Raw genomic sequence first — 12,229 nt, forward strand, 5'->3', positions numbered from 1 at the left:
ATGGAACCAAATGACACATCTTACTAAAATGGTCCACGACCACCCACATGACAGTAAAACCCTTGGACACAGGAAGATCAGTAATAAAATCCATTGTGAGATGCATCCAAGGTGCTCTAGGAACCTCCAGAGGACAAAGCAACCCCACAGCCGGAGTATGTGAAGCCTTTGACCTAGCATACACCGTACATTGATGCACCCACTTGATGACTTCTTTCTGCCATCCAGGCCACCAAAAACTGCGACTGATAAGTCTCTTAGTCACCGAAATTCCTGGATGACCTGCCAACCGAGACTCATGACACTCCACAAACAAATCTCTACTAAAGGTTCTAGGCATGAATAACCTCCCATGGGGAGTGTTAGATGGAGCATCATCTTGAGCTTTCAGAATCCCATTCTCCAAAACGGAGTCGAATGCCGCCACCACAACTCCTTTCTGTAAAATGATCTCCTCCTCCTTGGCACCTACCGTAGGAGAGAAGCTGCAAGATAAAGCATCGACTTTAACATTCTTAGTACCAGGGATATAGGTAACAGAAAAATGAAACCGAGAAAAAAAAAGTGCCCACATAGCTTGACGGGCATTCAAACGCTTGGCAGCATCCAGATAGATCAAATTCTTATGATCTGAGGAAAACCTGAATAGGAAATCTAGCGCCTTCCAAAAAATGATGCCAATAACACGAGTATAATAGCCAACAACTCCCGATTACCAACATAATAATTCAGTTCGGTTTCCGAAACAATTTTCGAAAAAAAGGCACAAGGATGTACTCCATCTCTGTTCTCCTGAGACAAGACTGCCCCGACCCCCACCGATGAAGCATCGACCTCGACCAAAAAAGGTTTGGTCTCATCAGGCTGCATAAGGATAGGGGCAGAGCTGAACCTCTCTTTGAGATACTTAAACGCTTCAATGGCCTCAGTAGTCCACTGGACCGTATTCGCACCTTTCCTGATGAGATCGGCTAGAGGCTTAACAATTACAAAAAAATTCTTAATGAATTTCCTGTAATAATTGGCAAAACCCAAAAATCTCTGTATATATTTCAAACCAATAGGCCTAGGCCATTCCTGCACAGCCTGAACCTTCACAGGGTCCATGTCAAAGCCCTCGCTGGAGACAACGTAGCCCAAAAATAATTTTCTGCACAGCGAACTCACATTTCTCTAGCTTAGCAAAGAGTGAATTATCACTCAATAAATGCAAAACTTCACGTACACTCTACCAATGGGACTCAAGATCTGGCGAATAAATCAAAATGTCATCAAAATACACAACCACATTCTTACCAATCAAAGGTGTCAGGATGTCATTAATAAGGTTCTGAAAAACTGCAGGTGCATTGGTAAGACCAAAAGGCATCACCAGATTCTCAAAATGACCTACCGGAGTGTTAAGAGCAGTCTTCCATTCATCACCCTCCTTCACTCGTAACAAATTGTATGCCCCCGGAGATCAATTTAAGAGAACCACTTGGCCCCCACTAACTGGTTAAACAAGTCAGGAATTAACGGCAATGGGTAGGAATTGTGTACGGTAATCTTATTAATTTCACGAAAATCCAGACATGGATGTAAACCCCCGTCCTTTTTTTAACAATAAAAATCCAACTGCCACAGGCGACTTAGAAGGTCTAATGTGACCAGCAGCCAGGCTAGTCTGTATGTACTCCTCCAAGACCTTTCTTTCAGGGATAGTCAGATTAAACAAGCGACTCTTGGGAAAAGTAGCCTCCGGAACAAACTCAATGGCGCAATCATAATCCCTATGAGAAGGTAAAACTTGCGACTCCTCCTCCGAAAAAACCCTCCAAAAATCTTGAATAGGTACAGGTAATTCCCCTTTTTCCACAGCCGCAATGCGACCATTACAACAATTATCAAAGCACTTTGGACTCCAATGCTTAATCACATTATTAGACCAGTCAAGAAAAGGATTGTGCAGTTTTAACCAAGGCAATCCTAGAACGACCGGAGAGGGCAAATTATCTAATACAACCAAGTCCAAAATTTTTGGTGAACTCCATTGATAGTGAGGGGAAATGCAGCAACCTTGTGAGTAATACATTTCAAGGGAGTGTTATCAACTGCAATCACATAAATAGGTGATGACAAAGGTTTGGATTTCAATTTAAGTTTTTCCAAAAACCCTTTATCAATCACATTAAGTGTTGAACCACAATCCACAAATACCTGAAATTCAATCAAATTTTACTGCATAGTAGTACTCCCTGAAAGAAATACTCCTGCAGAGCGTAAACAAGCTATACAGGCGTACCTGACCTTTTTTTTCTTTACTTAAATGAAGCTCACAATACTTAATCAAATGGTCAGCTTTACCACAATAAAGACACAATCCCTCGGCAAACCTCCAGTCTCTTTCCTGAGAGGAGAACAACTTCGTCCCAACCTTCATTGGTTCTCCGCCATCTGAGCAGATTTTCTGGGGACTAGGACCTGGCATTACAGGAGTCTTTACCTCATTCTGCCTAAATCTCAGCCTCCTATCCACACAAACAGCTAATTGCATGGCATCCTGCAAAGTGTCAGGTGCGGGGAATGCAATTAGAAAATCCTTAACCCTTTCACTTAGACGAGCAAGAAATAGACATTTCAGAGCAGGATCATTCCATTTGACTTCTGAAGCCCATCTTCTAAAGTGTGTGCAATAATTTTTAACATCACCTGACCCCTGATTCAAACGCCTGAGTTCTGCTTCAGCAGATGAGATTCGATCAGGATCGTCATATAATAGGCACATAGCCGAAAAAAATTCTTCTACAGACCTTAAGCATGGATCATTAGGTTGGAGAGAAAAGGCCCATCCTTGTGGTTCTTTGCGCAAACGTGACATAATAAAACCAATGCGCTGTGATTCATTCCCAGAGGACCTTGGTCTCAAACGAAAATATAACAAACAATCATTTTTAAAGGAAAAAAAATTTGCTGTGTACCATAAAAAAAACATCAGGCAGTCCTACCTAGGGTTCCACAAAATGCGCTCCAGAACAGCTACTCACGTGTTGCTGGAGCTCGGCCACCTCCAGAGACAATCCCTGCAAGCGTTGAGCCAAAACTTGGACGGAAGCCATACTGATCCCCAAATTTCTTTCCTTTAGTGTTTATTTGGGGCTGGACTTACTGTTATGATCTGCAACATGCACTAAGGAAAGATAGGGGAAAGCTGTCCCTACAGTAAGACTAAGCTGAATCCCTATGTTGTAGCGGGCTGCCTGTTCCTTGCGAACAGACCCGCCTTAGTCCTCGGCTAGTCTGAACGAAGACCTATAGCATAAGGGGAGGGGTCCCTAAAAGAACTAAGGACTGGAACAAAAATGGGACACCTCTTAAACAGGGATGTTGTTGCAGAACACAAAAAGACAAACTGACAAAAAGGTACTAGAGGTCCCAGAAGGACCAAGTGAACTGACAGAGATAGGCACCGAAGCACCTGGCTAGAAAAACAGTCAAACAACACTGAAGTCCAGCACAGCCAAAAGGGCGGAGCTGGAATATAAAGGCAGGTGGTCACATGACCACAAAGCACAAGATGGAAAAAACAAACAGGAGGGTTCCAACACTAACAGTCTGAGGTTAATCTTTATTACTGAAGGGAATTAGCCTTTGTATATGCCATGAGAGATCCGATGTAGAACCAGACACAGACGATTGCACAGTACACCGTGTGCAGAATTATTAGGCAAATGCGTATTTTGATCACTTTGATACTTTTTATACATGTTGTCCTACTCCAAGCTGCATAGGCTTGAGAGCCAACTACCAATTAAGTAAATCTGGTGATGTGCATCTCTGTATGAGGAGGGGTGTTGACTAATGACATCAACACCCTATATAAGGTGTGCTTAATTATTAGGCAACTTCCTTTCCTGTGGCAAAATGGGTCAGAAGAGAGATTTGACGGGCCCTGAAAAGTCCAAAATTGTGAGATGTCTTGCAAAGGGATGCAGCAGTCTTGAAATTTCCAAACTTTTGAAGCGTGATCACCGAACAATCAAGCGTTTCATGGCAAATAGCCAACAGGGTCGCAAGCAGCGTGTTGGCCAAAAAAGGCGCAAAATAACTGCCCATGAATTGAGGAAAATCAAGAATGAAGCTGCCAAGATGCCATTCGCCACCAGTTTTGCCATATTTCAGAGCTGCAAAGTTACTGGAGTATCAAAAAGCACAAGGTGGGCGATACTCAGGGACATGGCCAAGGTAAGAAAGGCTGAAAAACGACAACCTTTGAGCAAGAAACAAAAGATAAAACGTCAAGAATGGGTCAAGAAATATCTTAAGACTGATTTTTCAAAGGTTTTATGGACTGATGAAATGAGCGTGACTCTTGATGGGCCAGATGCATGGGCTAGAGGCTATATCAATAAAGGGCAGAGAGCTCCACTCTGACTCAGATGCCAGCAAGGTGGAGGTGGGGTACTGGTATGGGCTGGTATCATCAAAGATGAACTTGTGGGACCTTTTCGGGTTGACGATGGAGTGAAGCTCAACTCCTAGACCTACTGCCAGTTTCTGGAAGACAGCTTCTTCAAGCAGTGTTGCAGGAAGAAGTCAGTATCGATCAAGAAAAACATGATTTTCATGCAGGACAATGCTCCATCAGATGCATCCAACTACTCCACCCCGTGGCTGGCCACTAAAGGTCTAAAAGAAGAAAAAATAATGACATGGCGCCCTTGTTCACCTGATCTGAACCCCATATAGAACCTGTGGTCCATCATAAAATGTGAGATCTACAGGGAGGCAAAACAGTACACCTCTCGAAACAATGTCTGGGAGGCTGTGGTGACTGCTGCACGCAATGTTGATCGAAAAAAGATCAAGCAACTGACAGAATCTATGGATGGAAGGCTGTTGAGTGTCATCACAAAGAAAGGTGGCTATATTGATCACTAATTTTTCGGGTTTTTGTTTTTGCATGTCAGAAATGTTTATTTCTAAATATTGTGCACTGATATTGGTTTACCTGGTGAAAATAAGCAAGTGACATGGGATGATATTTGGTTTTTTATTAAGTTGCCTAATAATTCTGCACAGTAATAGTTACCTGTACAAACAGATATCCTCCTAAGATAACCAAATCTAAAAAAAAACCACTCCAACTTCCAAAAATATTAAGCTCGGATATTTATGAGTCTTTTCGGTTGATTGAGAACATAGTTGTTGATCAATAATAAAAATAATCCTCTAAAATACAACTTGCCTAATAATTCTGCACACAGTGTATTGTAAATAAAACTACAGGCATATGGCTTAAGATGAAGAAGCTTATTGTAGTACCAAAAATATAAGTGGCTATCTGAAACCCATTATGATGTATCCAACCTTTAATTAATATTCTGATTATATATTCTGTGCTAAGGTATGCTTTATCTGTGAATGTATCTCACTGATACATAGCTTCTTAACACAATATACTGTCTGGGAAGAAAACCTTGTTCTGATTTATAACCCGGTGTAGGATTTATTCTTATCATATGTAAACATTATGACAGAAGTAGAATGGTCCGTGAACAGGTCTTGTCCGGTATTGCTTATCTGTCATAGCTGGCCACTGTCACGGGATTGGAATGTTGGACAACAACCTATGAACTTTCATGCTTACGTAATATTAGGTTGGGTAAGCCTTTTTCTAAAATATAAAAGCTGTTGAAGAATTCAATTATGGCAGAAGCATTGTGGACCTGTGAAGAAGACACTCTTCACATTGTAGGACCTAAGACACATTCTCTGCCCATCGCTGAACGCTTCTCCAGCTGAAGTTTCCAGACAGATGATGTACATGCTACTAGGGAAATCTTTTTTTTCTTCTAGCTAATAGTAAGTATGTAACCTTTATAAGTATTTAACCTTTGACACCTTTAATCTACAAAAGTGTACGCAATATCATAATATCATACTATTCCTTTGATTCTGTATTTTATCTTTCAAATTAACTATTAGAAATAAAATTGCGTTATATTACAAGTGGTTGCCTTCTTTAAAGCCGTATCCGAACCTTATTGCTAAAAACTTGGCAATACATAATTTGGCATAGTCAGCAGGATACGCAGAAGGCTCAGAAGTTCTTTTTATTGGAAAGTAGAAGGGACTCTGTGTGATAGTGTGATATTGCGTAAGACATGCCTCTCTTTAAGAAAAAAGAAGTTGTAAGTGTTTCTGTAGAAATTCCAGGGTGGGAACAGGCTCCTTACCATATTTTGGCCAAAAAGTGGTCGCAATGTGTTGGATTAAGTGAATCATGGGATAAATGTTTAAAAGAGGCTGAACCTGCTGATGTGATGACATGTCTGCAAAAAGTGAGAGTGGAAAAAAAACAGGAATTGGGTGCTGTGAGCAGGAGAGGATGGATTTTGTTACATGCTTATAGGAGACAGCATGAGGAAAGGCTTCAATTGCTGCAAAGAATGCAAGCGTTACAACAGCAAAGGTGTGAAATGCAGAGTGCTTTGACAGTGGTGCAATGTTCGAATAGGCTGCTAATGGATAAATGTGATGGGTATGAACATGTCGCAGAAAGGGCTGCTGTATGTGTAGCTCAGTACAAATACAAAAGGAGGCGAGGGAAGGTTAATAAAAAGTCAGGGGTTTCACATAATAGAAAGATTACAGTAAAAGATCCTGCAGGGGCCAGGCAGGGGCCAGGCAGGACATGGGGAGAGAGAGGGCCCACTTCCTCCTCGTCTCCAGCAAAGACAACATCACCAGGGTTTGAGGATCTTTATGCTGAAGTTAAATCCTTAATACAGGAATTCAAAGCCCAACAGAAGGGGGCATCATTTTCTCCTAATATGATGTCTTCATCTGAAATGGTGGATCGATGGAGGGAGACAGATAAAAGTGATTGACATGCTGGCCACGCCCCACAAATATTGGCAGATACAGGGGCGAAGGCCAGTTTGATTAATGGAACTCCAAAACAATTCAGTGAGAGCAAGGTTATAACTACAGAATTAACAGGAAAGCAAATTGAGGCAATTCAGGACAGAGCAAAACCAGGAGTTAGTGGAATCTCCACAATGCATGAGAAGTTAAGCAAAGTCCCTATGGGACTTCAGGAGCAGCAGATACCCTTTGAACAATTGATTCCTCAGCAGAGGAAACAAGCGTGGTTTACTGGAAGGGTTAGCTAGTTACCAAGGTAACAACCATGTGTGGAACGCAGTGGGCTATCAGACTACAAGTATACATAGCAAAGAAGTATGGGGAAAAGATTTGTGGCAAGATATCTGGGCAATTGTACAAATAATTAAAGTGACTGTGTTTCATGTTGATGCTATTTGTGCTTCAGATACCCTGGAAAGATTCTTCAACTCAGTAGCAGACGAACAGTCCAAAATATCAGTCACTGAATCCAGTAAAAAGACTGACACCACCGAGGAGCTGCTCGGACTGACTGAATGGGCGCAGACCAGAGGGGTGCCCATCAGGTTAGATAGATGTAATCAAGGAAACAATTCTGAAATGTCCAGTATGCCAACATTCACAACAAAGACCAGTCTCCCATGTTGTTAGGGGTCAAATAGCCCGAGGTAAACTACCTGGACAAATTTGGTAGGTAGATTACATCGGCCCCCCTTCCACAAGATGGAGGGTGTGTGTATGTATGCACGGCCGTGGATACATACTCAGGGTATATGATTGCTTGTCCATGTAAAACGGCCAATGCTAACAGTACCATTAATACCATGGAAACCATAATATTATATTATGGTATTCCATTGCAAATTCAGAGTGACGATGGTAGTCACTTTAAGAACAAGAAGGTCGCAGAGTTCTGTCAGAACATAATATTGAGTGGATCTTTCATATCCCATATTATCCTCAAGCTGCAGGATTGGTAGAGCGGATGAATGGGCTATTGAAAGAACAGTTGAAGAAATTGGGGAAAGGAACCTACAAAGGGTGGAGAAAACAGTTAAGTGAAGCCCTTAACATTTTTAATAACAGACCAACTGGAGAACAGGAAACACCGTTAATGAGAATGAATACCCCCAATTTACAGATCATGCCTTTAAAAGCTACTACCACAGGACAGACCGTTCTCTATTGGGAACTAGAGCCCGGGGCTCTGGGACCTTATAGAGCCACCCCACAGGCAGCAGGACTAGATTTACACTCTCATGAGGAAATTAGATTAGAAATAGGGGTTGTAAAGGCAATCAGAACTGCTATAGGATTGCAAATGCCTCCTGAGCATTTTGGTTTTATAGCTCCAAGATCAGGTTTGGCCCTGAGAGGAATTCATGAGATGGGAGGAGCGATAGACAGGGCCGGCGTCAGCACCCGGCGCACCCGGGCAAATGGCGGGGCCCTGAGCAGGCAGAGGGGCCCACTGGCGGTCGCGCACCCCGCTGGGCTATGGGCGGAGGAGAACGGTGTCAGCGCCCGCCCTTCTCCGCCGCTTGCTCAGAGCCCCGGCAGCTGGATACTTACCTCTCCCCATTCCTCCGCAGATCAGCTGTCTTCCTGCTCTGCGCTCCCTGTGACGTCTCGGGTCAGAGGGCGCGGTGACGCCTTTACACCGCGCCCTCCCTGAGCCGTCACAGGGAGCGCTGAGCGGGAAGAGGCCGACAACGCTGGAGTTCGGACCCGAGCAGCGGGCAGCGGGCAGCAGGCAGCAGGTAGCAGGTAGCAGGTGAGGAGAAGGGAGGTGAGTATTTGATTTTTTTTTTTTTAATGTATGGAGGCATGGGGCAGTATAACGAGAAGGGGGGGGCATCCTGCATGGGGCATTATAAAGAGAGGGGTGGACATCCTCCATGGGGCATTATAAAGAGGAGGGGTGACAGCCTGCATGGGGCATTATAAGGTGGGGAACAGCCTGCATGGGGTATTATAAAGGGGGGGGCAGCCTCTATGGGGCATTATGTGGGGGGTAACAGCCTGCATGGAGCATTAAAAGGGGGGGGCCTGTATGGGGCATTATGTGGGGGGTAACAGCCTGCATGGAGCATTATAAGGGGGGGGCAGCCTGTATGGGGCATTATGTGGGGGGTAACAGCCTGCATGCAGCATTATATGGGGCCAGTATCCTGTATGGAGCGTTATAAGGGGACCGGTATCCTGTATGGAGCGTTATATGGGGGCCAGTATCCTGTATGGAGTTTTATAAGGGGACCAGTATCCTGTATGGAGCGTTATATGGGGGCCAGTATTCTGTATGGAGCCTTATATGGGGGCCAGTATTCCGTATGGAGCCTTATATGGGGGCCAGTATTCCGTATGGAGCCTTATATGGAGGCCAGTATTCCGTATGCAGCCTTATATGGGGGCCAGTATTCCGTATGGGGGCCAGTATTCCATATGGAGCCTTATATGGGGGCCAGTATTCCGTATGGAGCCTTATATGGGGGCCAGTATTCCGTATGGAGCCTTATATGGGGGCCAGTATTCCGTATGGAGCCTTATATGGGGGCCAGTATTCCGTATGGAGCCTTATATGGGGGCCAGTATTCCGTATGGAGCCTTATATGGGGGTCAGTATTCCGCATTGAGCCTTATATGGGGGGCAGTATTCCGCATGGAGCCTTATATGGGGGGCAGTATTCCGTATGGGGGCCAGTATTCCGTATGGAGCCTTATATGGGGGCCAGTATTCCGTATGGAGCCTTATATGGGGGCCAGTATTCCGTATGGGGGCCAGTATTCCGTATGGAGCCTTATATGGGGGCCAGTATTCCGTATGGGGGCCAGTATTCTGTATGGAGCCTTATATGGGGGCCAGTATTCCGTATGGGGGCCAGTATTCCGTATGGAGCCTTATATGGGGGCCAGTATTCCGTATGGGGCCTTATATGGGGACCAGTATTCTGTGTGGAGCGATTCACCGGTTTCTGAGCTATTGTGGAATTTACAATAGATATCACTCATGTAATGTAAGAAGTGAAATCTTTGCATTGTACTATATATATATATTTCTCCGCCGTATCTCTGCATCATGAATAGTGGTATGTGTTAAAGGGGCCCACTGAGACTCTTTCGCCCGGGGCCCAGAAAAACCTGGAGCCGGCCCTGGCGATAGATCAGGATTATCAAGGTAAAATCAAGGTACTCCTGTTGACTACTGGGGATAGTGACTTGTTGATCCAAAAAGGAGACAGGATAGCTCAATTGTTAATTTTTTCTATCCAGAAAATGAAAATAAACAAGGGAACAGCTCCTACAATAATAACAGTTGGAGGAGACAGAGGTTTTGGCTCCACTCATTTTCTGAATGATGGTGCAAAAATCTGGGTGATGCAACCTGGAGATAAAGGTCCTCCGGAACCTGCAGAGGTGATCACCCAAGGGGCAGACAATGTGTTAAAAGTGATGAAGTCAGGACAAGAGAAGTGGGAACATGTTCCTGCAGACAGGTGTTATCTCAGAGACTAATGTATATATTTCCATTTTAGATTCAAAATTGGAGATGGTGGATGATCGGTGTTACAGGCATGGTCCTTTTGGTCTCTGTCACTACCCAACCGTTATACAGAAGGGAAATTGAAACGCCGGACAAGGAGAATTAGGCTTTATGGAAAATTAAGCAGAATTTATGGAGTTACTTGGTGCAACTGACAAACATGAGCCATTTTTGTATGGCAAAGACTGCTACGGCTACAAATGTGTTGGAAACTTGTATGGTAGCTATACCAACCCCCTTACGACTGTGGACCAAATTGATAGGGGGATTTATCAAAGATGAGGAGGTGGAAGATGAAGATGTGCTTCAGAATTATATATACAACCCGTATTACGCTTGTATAAACTGTACTGGAGAAGATTTTATTACTGAAGATATGATCACTATAAAAACTCAAAACATTGAATCTGTTGAAGTTATTCCTTTGGGATATGGCATTGGATATAAATAATATATGGTTTCAGATAACCAAGGGTGGATTGCAGTATGCACATGAAAAATGGCTATTTTATATTTCAAATCCATATTGAATTAAAATAGGAACCAGACATGTCATCATATGTAGGTATCCTACCTCAGTAGACTAGGGGTCATTAGTCCAGACATACTAAAACACAGATTTAGGTTAAGTTTGCTAACAGTCTGAGGTTTAATCTTTATTACTGAAGGGATTTAGCCTTTGTATACGCCATGGGAGATCCGATGTAGAACCAGACTCAGACGATTGCACAATATTGTAAATAAGACTACAGGCATATGGCTTAAGATGAAGAAGCTTATTGTAGTACCAAAAATATAATTAGATATCTGAAACCCATTATGATGTATCCAACCTTTAATTAATATTCTGATTATATATTTTGTGTTAAGGTATACTTATCTGTGAATGTATCTCACTGATACATAGCTTCTTAACACAATATACTGTCTGGGAAGAAAACCTTGTTCTGATTTATAACCCGATGTAGGATTTACTCTTATCATATGTAAACATTATGACAGAAGTAGAATGGTCCGTGAACAGGTCTTGTCCGGTATTGCTTATCTGCGATAGCTGGCCACTGTCACGGGATTGGAATGTTGGACAACAACCTATGAACTTTCATGCTTATGTAATATTAGGTTGGGTAAGCCTTTTTCTAAAATATAAAAGCTGTTGAAGAATTCAATTATGGCAGAAGCATTGTGGACCTGTGAAGAGGACGCTTTTCACAGTGTAGGACCTAAGACTCATTCTCTGCCCATCGCTGAACGCTTCTCCAGCTGAAGTTTCCAGACAGATGATGTAAATGCTACTAGGGAAATCTTTTTCTTCTTCTATCTAATAGTAAGTATGTAACCTTTATAAGTATTTAACCTTTGTAACCTCTAATCTACAAAAATGTACGAAATATCATAATATCATACTATTCCTTTGATTCTGTATTTTATCTTTCAAATTAACTATTAGAAATAAAATTGCATTATATTACAAGTGGTTGCCTTCTTTAAAGCCATATCCGAACCTTTTTGCTAAAAACTTGGCAATACAGTGCCCAAAGATACGTCTGCTTGGATGAGTACGTAATTCATTTTAACGGGAGGTGTGGATTCCGGCAGTACCTGCCCAATAAGAGTGCCAGGTGTACAAACTTTGTGAGAGTACATCAGGGTACACTCACAACTTTAAAGTTTATGAAGGGAAGAACTCCAGGATTGAACCCCCTAAATGTCCCCCTGTTCTGGGAGTGAATGGGAAAATTGTGTGTGATTTGGTGCACCCACTGCTGGATCAAGGTTATCACCTCTACATGGATAACT

The 12,229-nt window shown here is 43.0% G+C and overlaps 1 long non-coding RNA gene across 1 annotated transcript; it reads left to right on the forward strand.

The window, feature by feature from the left end:
* The first annotated feature begins 5,574 nt into the window (after positions 1-5,574).
* On the forward strand, positions 5,575-11,782 carry LOC141265625 (uncharacterized). Its single transcript, XR_012320134.1, has 3 exons — positions 5,575-5,844; positions 7,316-7,454; positions 10,422-11,782. It is a non-coding gene; the product is annotated as an uncharacterized lncRNA (long non-coding RNA).
* Positions 11,783-12,229: the final 447 nt, after the last annotated feature.

Source organism: Phyllobates terribilis, unplaced genomic scaffold (genome assembly GCF_046119375.1).
Source record: "Phyllobates terribilis strain yellow unplaced genomic scaffold, ASM4611937v1 Scaffold_4__5_contigs__length_816908805, whole genome shotgun sequence".
NCBI lineage: Eukaryota > Metazoa > Chordata > Amphibia > Anura > Dendrobatidae > Phyllobates > Phyllobates terribilis.